Below are 17,723 nucleotides of genomic sequence, written 5' to 3'. Positions count from 1 at the left end.
ACCACTCGCAGCAGCAGCAGCTCCAGCAGCAGCCGCCTCTACCGCAGGACCTATCAGAGGCCCTGTGGCGTGACGTGATCACTCCGTCACCACCGCCGCCACCAGTCTTACCTCCTCCGCCTCAGAGGCCTAGGAGGAATGCGCGCATGTCTACGCGCGGAGGGATTCGCATAGGCACCCCTCCACGTGTTAGTAGCAGCCGCTACACATCTCTACCCGGGGAGTCTGAGACAGGGGAGTCTCAGCATCCCGTATCGGAGGTTACTTCTGTTCCGATCCCGCCTCTGCCGCTGCAGAATTTTGGAGAGCCGATTCCGGCTTATGCTAGTGCCGCTCAGTTCAACCCGTTCGAGCAGGTGTTCCCTCAGGGTTATGATTACACGGGAGACCCTTATTGGCATGCTGTGAACTACAGCTCACTCCCACATAGTGGTCCACTTGGAGACCCTTGGGCTGCTGGCCCATCTACTTTTGGTTACCCTCCGGGTTACCAGCAGCCACCGCAGCCGCAGCCTTACCAGCCGCCGCAGCCACAGCACTACCAGCCACCACCACCGGCACCTATGATGTCGCCACCGCAGGTTCAGGAGATCCTGCAAGGGATTGATAGCATGCGACGCGAGTTTCAGCACAATATGCGAGAGGATCGCCGACGCACCAGTGGCCTGTTTAAGAAGGTATTCGATTTGCTCAAGGGTAAGGGCAAGAAGGATCGTTGAATCCTTCGATTTTCATTGCATGTACTCATGTCCCTGCGTGGACATTTATTCCAGTACTCTACCCCTGCGTGGGTATATCTATCCTTCTCTACCCCTGTGTGGGTATGTTATCTTGTTAACCCCTGCGTGGGTTTGTTTTATTTTATTTTGTTATTGTTGTACTTGTTTAGCCCCTGCGCGGGCATGTTATTCATGCTAGTTATGTTATTTCAAAGTCCCGTTTAGGGCAATTATGTACTGGTATTTTATTGGAAATTTAAATGGTTAATTTGAATTTATCATTTTATTTTATATGCATGAATAATATTAAAATAATGGAGAATATCAATTTTTATTTGATTTGCCATTTTATAAGAATCTTAGTAAGGTATAACCTAGCCTGAATGCCTTATTAACAGGCCTGGCCCTGATGGTAAAACCTGGTTGAAAGGATTCAACTCCCTGTTAACATCTGAGAACATGTTAACATTCTGGCTAAGCGTGATCTGTAGAATCACACAAGCCACCCTTTTTAATAAATTATCTACAGATTCTATCTGTATACAAGTCTATTAATGGCTTGATACCTACGGGTTATGACTATGTCATATAGTGGCAGTTGTGGTCTATGACTCCCTGCCTAGTGAAGAATTATCTACAGATTATATCTGTACACAAGTCTATTAATGGCTTGATACCTACGGGTTACAACTATGTTATATAGTGACAGTTGTGGTTTATGACTCTCTGTCTAGTAAAGGATTATTTGTTTAATTATACAATTTATAGTCCTATAAAAATCTAAATTTATAATTTAATGATTGTCCTTGTGACTAGGCCTATAGTGCCGATATATATATTTTTTCATTCCTTGATTGCTAATAAGAGCCTGAATGAATTTATTAAATTAACTGCTAAGGTTCTTGATGCCATGGTTAATAAATCGTCTAGGACGATAATACTGTTAGGTTCTAAATAAGACCTTGTCCTTTATTGTAGCTTAAAGCTACGATGGCCAAATCGGAAGAAACCAACAGTCATTCTGGGGAACGCTCAGATAATGCAAAGATTCACGTTACCGGTGCAGAATTGCAAGCACTGATTGATAATGCTGTCGCCAAGGCTATGGATAGGCAGTTCAGAGAATCTAGTGGTACTCAGAGTATAACCCGCTCAGTGACGCATGTAAAGGCTAAGACTCACTCTGGGGCTCATAGTAAGCCGCCGTCTAAAAAGAGTGAGCCAAAGAAAGTTGAGGGTGATAATCATTCCTCCAACCACAGCAGCGTTCCAAAGCAGGAGATTGAGCTGAAACGTGACACGTACAGCAGGTCCTGTACGTACAAATACTTTGTATCCTGCAAGCCCAGGGATTTCACTGGGGAAAAAGGAGCCGTCGACTGCATGACGTGGATTGACGAGATGGATACTGTAGTTGATATCAGCGGGTGTGCTGATAGGGACGTCGTTAAGTACGTGTCCCAGTCATTCAAAGGAGATGCGTTAGCATGGTGGAGGTCACTCCTACAAGCTACCGGTAAGGCCACACTGTACGGTTTGTCATGGGAACAGTTTGTGGCCCTGATTAAAGAGAACTTCTGTCCGCAGCACGAGGTCGAGCGAATCGAATCGGATATCGTATCCTTAGTCATGAAGAACCTCGACTGTCAAACGTATCTTACTACGTTCAACACGCTGTCTCGGTTAGTGCCTTACTTGGTGACCCCGGAGCCGCGTAGGATTGCTCGATTTATTGGGGGTCTGGCACCGGAGATTAAAGCCAGCGTCAAAGCTTCAAGACCTACTACATTTAGATCCGTAGCGGATCTATCCCTCTCCCTCACTCAAGACGTGGTTAGATTGAGAGCCATAAGGAGCTCTGAGGAGAACAAACGAAAACGTGAGGATGACACCTCACGGAGATCTGAAAAGCGACATAGAGGGAACAACGACCACAGGAAGGGGTCGGGGTCTAGGAAAAGTGATCATCAGTCGGGTGAAAAACCCAGATGCAAGTTTTGTAGGAGACACCACTTTGGGAGGTGTCGGTTTGAAACAAAATCCCAGTCTTCGGAGAAGCGATGTGGAATCTGCAAGTCCACCGATCATAAGGCTGTGGATTGCAAAAAGATGAAGGATGCAACGTGTTTTGGTTGCAACGAAAAAGGACACATTCGGCCCAACTGTCCAAAGTTTGCGAAGAAGGCCGAGGAAGGGAAGAAGACTAATGCGAGAGTCTTCAGAATGGACGCAAAGGAAGCAGTCCTTGATGATAACGTCATTACCGGTACGTTTCTTGTAAACGATATTTTTGCTAGAATTTTGTTTGATTCGGGGGCTGATAAATCGTTTGTAGATAATAAGTTTTGTAAACTGTTAAACCTTCCTGTTAAAACCTTAAGCGTGAAATATGAGGTGGAATTAGCCGATGGAACCATAGAAACCGCCTCGACTGTTCTAGATGGATGTGTTATATCCATTAGGAATCATTCTTTCCCGTTATCCTTGCTTCCCTTTAAGTTAGCTGGATTCGACATAGTAATAGGCATGGATTGGTTGTCAAGTAACCAAGCCCAGATTCTGTGCAATAGAAAGCAAGTGATAGTGAAGACTCCGTCTGGTGAGTCGCTTACTATTCAAGGAGATACCCAGCATGGATTGCCCGAGCAAGTGTCCATGCTCAAGGCATCCAGATGCATGCAAAAAGGATGTGTCATTTATATGGCACAAGTTACCATAGATGAGCCGAAGCCGAAGATTGAAGATATTCCTGTTATCTCGGAATATCCTGAAGTGTTTCCTGAAGAGCTACCCGGATTGCCACCGGATAGACAAGTAGAGTTTCGGATAGATATCATACCAGGTGCTGCACCTGTAGCGAGAGCACCATACAGATTGGCACCAACGGAGATGAAGGAGTTGAGGACGCAGTTGGATGATCTATTAGCTAAAGGTTTTATTAGACCTAGCTCGTCTCCTTGGGGAGCGCCAATCTTGTTCGTTAAGAAGAAGGATGGTTCGATGCGTCTGTGCATCGATTATCGTGAGCTTAATAAGGTCACTATCAAGAATCGGTATCCGTTACCCAGGATCGACGATCTGTTCGATCAGTTGCAAGGAGCAAGCTATTTCTCCAAGATTGACCTGAGGTCAGGTTATCATCAGTTGAAGGTCAAGGAAGAAGACGTACACAAGACCGCGTTTAGGACTCGTTATGGACATTACGAGTTCCTAGTGATGCCGTTTGGGCTCACTAACGCACCAGCCGCGTTCATGGATCTCATGAATCGCGTCTGCAAACCTTACTTAGATAAGTTCGTTATCGTCTTTATTGATGACATTCTTATCTATTCGAAGAGCCAAGCTGAACATGAGAAACACCTTCGTTGTATTCTCAAACTTCTGTATCAAGAGAAGCTTTATGCCAAATTTTCGAAGTGTGAATTTTGGCTTCGAGAAGTCCAGTTCCTTGGACATGTAGTAAGCGAGCGTGGTATCCAAGTAGATCCCGCTAAAGTCGAAGCAGTCATGAACTGGCAGGAACCGAAAACTCCTACCGAGATCCGCAGTTTCCTCGGATTGGCAGGATATTATAGGAGATTCATCGAGAACTTCTCAAGGATTGCTGCGCCCCTAACCTCATTAACCCGTAAGAAGATTAAGTTTGATTGGGGCCCTAAGCAGCAGGAATCCTTTGACATTCTGAAGCAGAAGCTGAGCAATGCGCCAGTGTTGACATTGCCCGATGGTATAGATGAATTTGTGGTGTATTGTGATGCATCACATACGGGCATGGGTTGTGTACTCATGCAGAAAGGCAAAGTCATTGCCTATGCTTCTCGCCAGCTAAAGGTGCACGAGAAGAACTACACCACCCACGATTTGGAATTGGGTGCGGTTGTATTTGCTTTGAAGTTATGGAGACATTACTTGTATGGAACCAAGTGTATCATTTATTCGGATCACAAGAGTCTTCAGCATCTGTTCAATCAGAAGGAATTGAACATGCGTCAAAGGCGATGGATGGAAACTCTAAATGATTATGACTGTGAGATAAGATACCATCCAGGCAAGGCAAATGTGGTTGCCGACGCCTTAAGCAGAAAGGAAAGGGTTAAACCGATCAGAATCAATGCCAAGCGCATTGAGATAAGAAATAATTTGAATGAAAGGGTGTTAGCTGCACAGAAGGAAGCTGTGCTGGAAGCTAACTATCCTGCAGAAAAGTTGGGAGTAACTGAGGAGCAGTTATCCCACGACAAAGATGGAATGCTACGCCTAAACGGACGAATATGGGTTCCAGTTTATGGAGGACTTCGGGATGTTATCCTCCAGGAAGCCCACAGCTCTAAATATTCCGTTCATCCTGGAGCTGATAAGATGTACCAGGATTTGAAATCAAACTACTGGTGGATTGGTTTGAAAAAGTCCGTGGCCGAGTATGTGGCCAAATGTTTGACTTGTGCGCAAGTCAAGGCTGAGCATCAGAAACCGTCAGGTTTGCTTCAACAACCTGAAATTCCCAAATGGAAGTGGGAAATGGTGACAATGGATTTTATCACCAAGTTGCCGAAGACGAAAAAAGGAAATGATACCATATGGGTCATAGTTGACAGACTGACTAAGTCAGCTCATTTTTCTACCCATCAAAGAGACGTATAGCTCAGATACGTTAGCTCAATTATACGTCGATAAGATAGTAGCGCTACATGGTATACCCATATCTATTATCTCGGATAGAGATACTAGATATACGTCACATTTTTGGAAAAGTTTCCAACAGTCGTTGGGCACTCGTTTGAATTTTTGTACGGCTTACCATCCTCAGACTGATGGTCAGAGTGAGCGTACTATTCAAACTTTGGAAGACATGCTTCGTGCATGTGCGATCGACTTAGGTGGTAGTTGGGATAAGAACTTACCACTGATTGAATTCTCCTACAACAATAGCTACCATTCCAGCATAAAGGCTGCGCCTTTTGAGGCCCTATACGGTAGGAAGTGTAGATCGCCCATTTGTTGGGCAGAAATTGGAGATGTCCAGTTGTCTGGACCAGATATCGTCTTTGAGACGACAGACAAGATCGTTCAGATCCGTGATCGTTTGAAAGCTGCCAGGGATAGGCAGAAAAGTTATGCGGATCCTAAGCGCAAAGATTTTCACTTCGATGTGGGTGAAAAAGTATTGCTCAAGGTATCACCTTGGAAAGGTGTGATGAGATTTGGAAAGAAAGGCAAGCTGAGCCCGCGATATATTGGACCTTTCGAGATAATCGAACGTGTCGGGGCAGTCGCTTACAAGTTAAAATTGCCTGAAGAGCTTAGTGCTATTCATAACGTGTTCCATATCTGTAACTTGAAGAAGTGTTTCGCTGACGATTCACTGGTTATACCGCATACAGATATACACATAGACGAAAGTCTAAAGTTTGTCGAAAAACCTTTGTCGATCGAGGATCGACAGGTAAAGAAGCTTCGAAGGAAGCAAGTGCCTATTGTTAAGGTCAAATGGGATGCCCGTAGAGGTCCCGAATACACGTGGGAAGTGGAATCCACGATGAAAGAAAAATATCCCCAATTGTTTGAATAAATCTCGGGGTCGAGATTTCTTTTAAGGGGGTGAGGATGTAACACCTCGAAAAAATTCGTCCAATAGTGTCTTGACACGTGTCATAAGGTTCCGTTATGTGAAAACATACTTTAGAGGGACTAAAAGTGACAAACAGTGAAAACTATGGAACGTAAGGGTCCAAAGTGTCAACAATGGATAAATAGACTCTATGATAACCCCACATAATGTTTATAACCTTTAACGGATGGTTCATGGATCATACGACGCGGAAATTGCCCAAAAGTGAAGTATTATAAACTATAGGGGCCAAAAGTGTCAACATGTTTAATTTATACCTCTGAGTGAACTTTTGGCAGACCCGAAGCTTTGTATAGCTAAAATATACTCACTAGAATATGTGGTAAAATTTTCATGAAGTTTCGTCAACGTATGAGAAAGTTATGGCCAAAACCGTACGTAAGGGACTAAAAGCGTCAACGTCGAATTTCAGGGCATTTCGGTTGAGCGCTAAGTTATCCGAGGACATTACCATGTTGGTAAAAGTCCTAAGGTCCTTAAAAGCCAAGGTTGGGGGTTTACGGATCAAGATAAGTAGCCAAACCATCGCATCTAAAGTTCAAGGACCAAACGTGCAACAAATGAGCCAAGTTTGACCAGCTGACCCCCAGGCGCCCCGCCTGAGGTGCCACGCGGGCCGCGACCCAGCGCCCAGCGACAACAGTCGCGAATTGGGCTGTTTTGGCTCCGATTTTGAGTGGAATCCAGCTCACTTGCACCTCCAATCGACCCAATAGCATGCCTTGCATGCCTACAACTACAGGAAGCTCGAAAATACTGATTTAAAACAAGAATTGATCTCATTTTGATCATTTGCAAGTGAAGAACAAGGAGCATTCTCTCAAGAGCTCTCAAGAACACTTCAAGCAAGCTTTCTGGAGGGATTCTGATCAACAAGGCCGACTCCTAGTAACCATCTAACATCTATAGGACTCTTGTAAGCCTTCAATTCATTCTCTAATCCATTCTTGTTGTGATTATTAGTAAAAGTCAAACTGGGTGTTCATAACCTTTGACTTTCTGATTAAACGGATTTCTTTCAGTAATTTCTCGAATTGAAACTTGTTATAGATTAGTATTTATGTGGGAAATAAACCCTCTAAAGGTTACTAACTGATTCCCACTACATGCATGCTTAATGTCGAGTCAAACCTATTTCTAAAAAGTCAACAGAAGTGATTTTTGCGAAAAATGACATGATTTATGATATAGATGACATACAACCTGATTGATCATTGAAAATAACTTGTAACATATATATAAATGTGTTTTAATCATCATCAACTCGACACTCTATAGTATAGCCACGAATCGGAACCGAAAGTCTTGTAAAACGATTATTTCGTAGACTATCGATTCGGATTCATACATGCATGTACAAGATCTGTATTGGAAAGTATTTTTGACTATTTTTATTGTAGTTAAACTTTCTGGAATTTTCGTTGATTAAGTCTATGCTTAGCCTATTCGAATGCTTGTTTCCGGTTTATGCATAAAGTTGACTATTTTGCCCTTTTTGATTTAAAACGGGATTTTTGGAAAAGTGAAAGGATAGAAATCTTTATTTTTATTATATAAACTTGCACCGAAAGTTTCGGATCAGTTGGTGGTCCAGATTGTGAGTTATGGCCATTAGCGTAAAACTATATTATAAATTTACATAAACGGTCCTTTTTGCGTAGAACCCGTTTCTGGCCACGTTTTGGTACAAAACTTTTTACCAACTGATTATATATAATATTCTGGGAATTTTGATGATTTTTAATTAATTTTTGGCTGGACGGATCCTAGATCACCTAGTCATTTCGGCTTATGTCGGTTTTGACCGTTTTAGTCATAAAAGGAGTTTTACACATCCTTTTGACCCGAAACCTTTTTCTACTGATTTTGTATGATGAATAAATTATTATAAGACTTCTGGAAATATAAAAATCTCAGATTTACTTTGAAAACCCGAAAACGCCCTTAAATCGTATTTTTAGCGTTTTAAGCGCATAGTAAGCGTTGTACTTGTTTTAAACCTATAAAACTTATACCTACTGATGTAAATCACATATTTTCATATAATAACAGTAAGTATGATATTTTGAACTCAGGTTTCCAGTTTTGGCATTTTTAGCCCTTGTGAAATTACTAAATTGCCCCTACGGTGCATAGTTTGGTTTTAAATGATATATTTGGTATATGGGTCATACCCTACTGATATAATATGATTATTAAGTATATTTACTGTATGAACCAGACCCGAAACTCAGATTTCTAATTTTATCCTTTTATTATCTTTTAAATGACCAAAATGCCCTTCTAAGGCATAAATTGAGTTTAAAATTATCCCGGGCAATATAGGACATAACTTACTGATATAATATCATATTCTAAGCATATTAATTCAGGGAACTTGCATTTGAATCTTTTGGCTACCCGTATCGCCCTTTTCGCGTTCGGTTCGATTTACGTAACTAGTTTGCGTAAATTGACCGAAACGGGTCAAACGATATCATTTTTGCTTCAAAATCCAGAATGTATTTAGTATACCCATATTATACAAGTATACAAACTTGTCGGGTCTAAATCACATTCTATCCGGTCTTTCGCTTAATCGTGCGTAAACCGTATCATTCCTAAAACTAACCGGTCAAAGCTTAAGCTTAAATAAAAGGCCGTTAGGAATCTAATAGGTTAATTATAAACCTTTGTTCCAGATTAGGAAGCCCGGTAAAAGCTACCACCACTTATCGTTTGTGACTTATACTTGCTCAGGTAAATACATTTTGACTTATTTTCCCTATACGGGCTTGGGGTACGGTATTTAAAATACCGCTTGATCGGGCGCACAAGTCCTGCTCCTTATAGGTGTTCAGTCTTGAATAGCTTGTGCGACTTCGTTTAAACAGTTTTGTCTTACTTAAAAGGCTTTGGGGGGTTGTTGACCGTGTCCCGGATATCCTTGGCATTATCTTACGAGATGGCCACGACCAGAGCACGGGGTGTAAGCGTACACCCGTCGTGTATAACTCTTTGATGTGGTGTGTCAATTAAATCTCTAGCCCGGACAGTAGATCCCGGGCCACCAGAGATATAAGTGCATGTAAATCGTTCACAAGTTTATATTTTATAATTATCCCAAGTTAATAAAATATTTATGCCTTGTGCATTTAAATCAATTTTAAATCATTTTCAAAATGAGTCAGTCGATTTGTATTTACCAGTGTAAACTGACGTATTTTTCCCAAAAGATTAAGTGCAGGTACTATACGGAAATAGGCTGGCTGTTTCCTAGAGAGCGTCCACAATAGTCTCGCAAACTCGGACGACATTTATCTGTTGAACTATTTATTTCTATTTTTATTTGATCCGCCTGTGGATCCATTTCAACTACTGTGATATTTATTATTACACTTTGTTTAAAAGTTGAAATGCTTCTATTCTGCTTCCGCTGTGCATTATTATATTGTGTTGATTGTCTATGACGATGCCAACTACGTCACTGTACCCCACACCGGGCCCACCGGTGACACGTGGAAATCGGGGGTGTGACAGTAATGTGCATAAAATGCAACATATAAATTACATCAATTGTGGCTTAAAACTAACCCTTTTTTAGTACTAATGTTGGAAAAAGTGTGCTTTTGTCTTCCTTTTGTATTTTCAGGATTAAATGAGCTCAAAATAACAAAAGAAGCAAAAAGACAGCAAAATCTAACATAAATACAAGAAAAGGAACAAAAGTGATATGCCCGACCCCCGACAACATCTTCCCAAGCAAAACAAAGAAGCAAGAAGACTGAACACGCCCCGTGCTCAGTGAGCACGGGGCCGTGCCCAAGTGCCAGCAGAAAAGACAAACTCATAGAAGCTTCTGTTGCCCACCACGGGGCCGTGCCCAGCGGACACGAGGGCGTGGTCAACTTCCTGCAGGCGCATTTATTGTAATTGCGAATTACAATTAATGAAGAGAGAGAGTCAGATGGACACGGGGCCGTGCCCAGCGGACACGGGGCCGTGCCCGGGTTTCTGTTCAGCCTATAAATAGGAGTGTTTGGAGCTCTTGCAACTCATCCCTTGAGTGATCCCTATGGATCAATACTCAGGAGGCTACAACTACACATATGAGGAGGATGATTACATGAGAGACTATTGCACTAATTGTGGTAACCCGCACCCGGTACAATATTGTAACTTGTTTCAACCATCTACTTCATACAACTATTATGAGGAGCCCAGGTACGAGCCATCGACTTCATACACATCCTATGAAGACCAAAGGTATGAACCTTCTCCCTCATACTCATATTTTGATGAACCAAGGTATGAACCTTTATACTCATACCTTGAGGAATCAAGATATGAACTACCACCTTCATATACTTATTATGAGGAACCATGGAATGAACAACCCACCTCATATGAGTACTATGAAGAACAAAATTACGACCCTTATCCATCATATACTTACAATGAAGAACAATGGTATGAACCATATACTTCATATGAGTACTATGAGGAACCAAGGATCGAACAACCAGATTCAAGCTTTGAGGATCCCGATCCTTTCTCTATCACCGAAGTGACCGATAGGATATTAGAACACATTAAAACTATCGAACGGTGCATAAAAGAATCTCGCGCAAGGGAAGAGGAGTCCCGCGCAAGAGAAGAATTAAATAAAAAAACGATAATTGAAGAGTTAAAAATGGAAGAACAAATAAGTGAAAAACCAACACATGAGCTAAACAACGAAAAATGTGAGGCCGATAACGTTGAAATTCAAGAAGAGTCTAATTTTGAAGAAATTAATCTCTTGTCACCTTCTTTCGAAAATCATTGTTTAGTACCAACTCATGCTAAGTTTTTAAAAGAGTTAAACACTAACACTAAAATTGAAGAAATGGTAAGTGTTAAGTTAACTAATGATCAAACTTCGCTAATAAAAGAAGACCCTTTTGAAATTAACATTACACCGGTTCCATGTTTTTTTCAAAATTCATTTATTAGTAACGTCACCATTGATAAGGATCTTTGTGTTAACATAATGCCTAATTACATTTTCGAAAAATTAAGTATTAGTGATTTTGCCCCACTTCAAATACCCATTTTTCTATCCAATCGGAGAGTAATAAAATCAATCGGTGTAGTTGAGGACGTCTTGGTTCAAACAAATCAAATGGTTAGTCCAACCGACTTTGTCATCCTCGATGACGCTCCTCTAGTGTTGGGAAGACCTTTTGTAAAAACTCACGAAGCTTTGAAAAACCGGAAATTTAATAATCTACCTCTTCAGTTAGGGGCATTCAAAAGAAGCATAGATCTTGAGCGTTCAATGAAATATCCTTTTGGCAACAATGATCCCCTAATTGAAGATGAAGATGAGCCACCCGATATAAGTGAAAAGATTGACCACTTTGTTGAAGAAGAGGTCGCCATAGAACAAACCTTTAAAGTTCTTGATCTAGATGAGCCCCAAAATAAGGAGTCTCCTAAAGACCCGCCCCTTGAGCTCAAAGAACTTCCAAAAGGTTTGGAATATGCTTTTCTAGACAAATATGGTAATTCACCTGTAATTATTTCGTCTAAATTAAATAGTGTAGAAAAAGAAAAATTAATTAGACTTTTGAAAAAACATAAAAATGCGATCGCTTGGAAGCTTGTAGATATAAAAGGAATAAGCCCTTCCATGTGCACGCACAAAATTCTGATGAACGATGACTACAAATTGGTAATACAACCACAAAGGAGAGTAAATCCAAATGTCCAAGAAGTGGTTAAAAATGAGGTCATCAAACTACTTGACGCCGGACTTATTTATCCTATCTCCGATAGTCCATGGGTGAGTCCCGTCCAAGTAGTCCCAAAGTAAGGAGGTAAGACGGTAATAACTAATGAAAAGAATGAATTAATACCAACAAGAACCGTCACAGGATGGAGAGTGTGGATAGACTATAGACGATTAAATGAAGCAACAAGGAAAGACCACTTTCCTTTGCCCTTCATTGATCAAATTTTAGAACGACTATCCGGTCACAAATTTTACTATTTCTTGGATGGTTTTTCAGGTTACTTTCAAATTCCAATAGCACCTAAAGACCAAGAAAAGACAACTTTCACATGCCCCTACGGAACTTTTGCTTATCGACGCATGCCATTCGGTCTATGTAATGCCCCTGCAACATTCCAATGTTGCATGGTGGCCATTTTCCATGATATGATAGAAAAGACAATGGAAGTCTTCATGGACGACTTTTCTATCTTTGGAGATTCATACGACCAATGCCTCGATAACCTCGAACGAATGCTATCCCGATGTGAGGAAACTAACCTCGCCCTTAACTGGGAAAAATGCCATTTCATGGCAACAGAGAGAATAGTACTCGGTCACAAGATCTCGAGCGAAGGAATGGAAGTTGATCGAGCAAAAATAGACACAATTTCTCGATTACCTACACCCTCCTCCGTTAGAGCAATCAGAAGTTTCTTAGGACATGCCGGATTTTATAGATGGTTTATCAAAGACTTTTTGAAAATTTCAAGACCTCTAACAAAATTACTTGAAAAAGATGTGCCTTTCATCTTCGACAAGGATTGCAATCAAGCATTTCTAACCCTCAAGGAAATGCTAGTCAATGCACCTATCATGATAGCGCCCGATTGGAAATTACCTTTCGAAATCATGTGTGATGCAAGTGACTTTGCCGTTGGAGCAGTCTTGGGACAAAGAAAAGAAAAGCATTTCCACCCGATTTATTATGCTAGTAAAACACTTAATGATGCACAAGAAAATTACACAACCACTGAAAAAGAATTACTAGCTGTGGTATTTGCTTTTGATAAATTTCGTTCTTACCTTGTTCTTTCTAAAACTGTAGTCTATACAGATCATGCAGCTATCTGATACCTCTTCAAGAAACAAGATGCAAAACCCCGTTTGATCAGGTGGATTCTACTCCTCCAAGAATTTGACATTGAAATCAAAGACAAAAGAGGGGCAGAAAACACAGCAGCAGATCATCTTTCGCGCCTAGAAGACCCAGCTTTGAAGGCAACCAGGGACGAGCAAATCAACGAAAAATTTCCAACAGAGTCCCTGGAAATGGCGGAATGTAGACAAGAACCATGGTATGCCGACTACGCTAACTACTTAGCTAGCGGTATAGTCACCAAAGGATGGCCACATCACCAAAGAAAGAAATTCTTTGCTGATGTAAAGCATTACTTTTGGGAAGACCCTTATCTTTTCAAAATATGTGCCGACCAACTCATCCGAAGGTGCGTACATGGCAGCGAAGCACGAAGAATTCTCCGCCATTGTTATGAAGGTCCATATGGAGGACATCAGGGTGCCGCTAGTACCGCACGAAAGGTACTTGATTCAGGATTTTATTGGCCAACCATTTATAAAGATGCGCAAAGTCTTGTCAAGACATGCTTGCCAAAGATCAGGTAATATTTCTTCTAAAAACGAAATGCCACAAAATGGCATTCTCGTTTGTGAAATTTTTGATGTGTGGGGACTCGATTTCATGGGACCTTTCCCACCGTCAAAAGGAAACAAATATATACTTATGGCAGTCGATTACTTGTCTAAATGGGCCGAGGCACTTCCAACAAATGATGGAAGAGTAGTGGTAAGATTTCTGAAAAATTATTCTCTCGTTTTGGAACACCTAAAGCATTAATAAGTGATAGAGGTACCAATTTTTGTAACCATCAACTCGAAAAAAATCTTAACAAGATATGGGGTCTATCACCGGGTCTCAACAGCATATCACCCTCAAACAAACGGACAAGCCGAAGTGACTAATAGAGGTTTAAAACGAATACTTGAAAAAACCGTAGGTTTAAATAAAAAGGAATGGGCCGATAAATTAGATGATGCTTTATGGGCTTTTCGAACTGCTTATAAAACCACTATAGGCACAACCCCCTATAAGCTCGTCTATGGAAAAAGTTGTCATATGCCAGTAGAAATAGCCCACAAGGCCTACTGGGTAATAAAAAATGTAAACTTGGATTTAGAAGTTGCAAGCAAAAATCGATTTTGTCAAATAAATGAATTAGACGAATTAAGGAATTATGCATACTCTAACTCGAAAATTTATAAGGAAAGAATGAAAAATTTACACGACAGATACATTAAACCTAATGAATTTCGAGTAGGAGATCTGGTTCTATTGTTTAATTTACGACTTCGATTATTTCCGGGTAAACTAAAATCTAGGTGGTCAGGACCTTTTTCCATCACCCATATTTTTCCTCACGGTGCTGTAGAAATTAAATCTCGGAATGGAATTCCATTCAAAGTCAATGGCCAACGGCTGAAACTCTATCGAGGATCCATTGAGGATGAAGAGGAAGAGATCTCGCTTCAAACGGTCGACGAATAGAGGCATCCACATCATACCTGGTATTTTACTAACAAATGGGTAAACATCGAATTAAGATTTTGGGAAAACAGGACACTCACACGAGCACAAAAAAAATTTAAAAAAAACTTTGCTCGGCACGGGGCCGTGTCCGCGCAACTGTCGGGATAAAACCCTCTTTTCTTATCAGTTACACCATTCCACACGTCCCGTTTCCCCGAAAAACGCTCTGGTCCAGGCGATTTTCCGCAGATTTTCGACGTTTCCTCTCATTCTAACAACATCAAGGTATGATTCTATCATCATTAGTAGTTAGATTAGTTACTTGCATGTAGTTAAAACACCAAAAATTTTGGGAAAAATCTAGGGTTCTTAAAGTTCATCCGGATCAAACCTCAAATTTTTGCAATAATCTGTTAGCATTAGTTTAGAATAGTGTAATGGGAAGTAAATACACTTGTATTGTTGATAGATTTGGCCGATTTCTCATGAAAACCCCAAACCCTTGTTTTTGAACCGAAAAAGATGAAATTGAAAGGGTAAACGGTTTGTTTTGGGAAAAACGGCACTTGGGGTTTCATTTTCGGGGGAAACCGCACCTACTTGGCCAAAAATTTTCAGATTTTCGGGACCGGGTCGAAAAATGCAATTTTTGAGTAACAGACGCCTGGACACGGGGTCGTGCCCACTGAGCACGGGGCCGTGTCCAGCTCACTGTTTGTAGTTTCTTCCGAAAATCTCACTGTTTCGTGCTAACTTTTGGTGTATTCTTTCAGATGTCGAAGAAGTTCACAAGATTCAACGCAAATGAGCTCGATGCTAGAGCCAGATATGACACACTTCAAACAAGACCCGAAGAATTCCCAAGGCAAGCATGCACGGACCTCTTAGCCATGGTGAACCAACTTGACCGGTTCAACAACCTCGTTACCGGCCCACTAAGGGTTGCCCTAACCACTCGACTACGATAGGTACACGAGTGCACCATGGAGTTCTACAGCACCTTCACTTTTAACTTAAGGTGCGACCCTTTCGACAATGAGGGTGTTGCATTTCGGTGTGGTGGAACTAGGTACTCGATCTCTATGGCGCAATTCAGGGCAATAGTGGGGCTGTATACGAAGGAGGATTCGGGAAGTGAAGAAAACACAGGGGGAATGTGAGAGTTGGATGAAAATGAACGCCAAGCCGCATGGGCTCAGATTGGTGATGGGTTCTACAATCCGAGCAGTACTAAGAGCACTAAGCTAAGGGATCTGCTCTACCGCTACATTCATAGGCTCCTTGCTTACTCTCTTAGTCAGAGGCATGACAGCAGCGGCGTTGTTGGGTTGAGAGATTTGGTAGTCCTCCACTGCATTCACACCCGAAGACCCCTCGATGTTCTATTCCTCCTACTCCGGAACATGCATCTGAACCGGCTTGCTCATGCACCAACCCCTATTTTCTACGGGGGATGGGTGTACCGCCTCTTCAAGCACTTCACGCGCATACCTAGGTCTTTTGAAAGGAGCCCATGGTCAGGACGGGTTGATATACACATTTGTCGCTCCATGAACCTAATCTATGAGGCGGAAGACGGGTCGGTGAGCTTTCAAAGGATGCAAGGTCATGCATGGAACCCGCAAGAGGCGCTAGTCCTTCACGCTCCACCTCCCCAATACCAGTACCAACCCCACGGTGAACCAGGCCCGTCCTCCTCACAAGGAGGTGGTTTTCCTAACTTTCAGAGTTTACATGATCTTTTGCAGGAAAACCTTATGTGCACCAGGAACACCTACAACCTCGCCAACAACACATACCACCGGATCGGAGCCGTTGAAAGGAACATCACCGATATCCAAGATGACATTGGAAGCATCCGGGAGTATATGGCGGGGCATGGGGGAGGAGGTGACGACAGTGATGAAGACATGGACTAGGTGGGTGGAGCAGGAGTAGGAGCGGCTGGTTGGTGATCCTACAGGTTAAAATCCCTTTCTATCGAACAATTTCCGGCCTGCGTGCCGAAGTGTTGAACAATTTACTTTTCCTAACTTACTTTTATTTTCTGCTTTTGTTTTTAACTTGATGGTTTGGATGTTTAACTTGGTAATTTAGGACGTTTGGTATTGTTTGGTGTGGTATTTACTGATAAAACAGGTACAAACGAGGCTTAGAGTGCTAAACATTAGTACTACTAAAGCCAGGACAGGAAAACCGGAGAAAGAAACTTGTTTTTCAGCCTTGCAGACTGTCCACACGGGGTCGTGTCCGGCCGACACGCCCCCGTGCCCACCTCCCAGACCTGCTGTTTGTTTAATTTCTACTAATTTTTTGCCAGACACGGGGTCGTGTCCAGCCAACACGCCCACGTGTCCATCTTCTGTAAGTTTTCGTTACTGGCAGTTGAACACGGGGTCGTGTCCAACCGACACGGGGCCGTGACCAGAATGCCAGTAACCAAAAATTTTGCTTTTAAACACCATTTTACACATTTAATCAACCAAAAAACTTATTTTTGGGACACATTGAGGACAATGTGTAATTTAAGTGTGGGGGGGGGGATGCTAAAACCTTGAATCTTGCAAGTCCTAATAACAAGCCTTACACAAAACTCTATTAGAACCGCTTCATTTTTTTACTTGTCTAAGTTTAAGTTGGAAATTCAAGTTCTAACAAGGTTATATTTTTAAATTTACAACCGTTAGCGTCGTGATAAAAAGAACCAACATAAGAAAATTATGAAAAGGCATGACAAACTTAGTTAAAAATTGATTATATATACTTGATCACATAAAAAACCCTTTCCTACAAAAGTGAGTTTTGAGCCTTTATCGAGCATACAAATACATATCTTTACACTAAATGCTCATTTTTCGTTTCTTGTGTGAATAGCCGCTTGGTTCGTACGACTCTAGAACTTGCCACAACAATACATTCCCGATCCTTACCAACTTAAACCCGAGTAAGTAAATGATGAATGCATTAGGACTAACTCTTTTTCTTTCTACACCATTATTTTTCATTTTTTTACCACCTACCCAAAATCCCCCT

The sequence above is a fragment of the Helianthus annuus genome, chromosome 11 (assembly GCF_002127325.2).
Source record: "Helianthus annuus cultivar XRQ/B chromosome 11, HanXRQr2.0-SUNRISE, whole genome shotgun sequence".
NCBI lineage: Eukaryota > Viridiplantae > Streptophyta > Magnoliopsida > Asterales > Asteraceae > Helianthus > Helianthus annuus.
The sequence above is the reverse complement of the archived record's forward strand: the minus strand, read 5'-3'. Positions refer to the sequence as shown.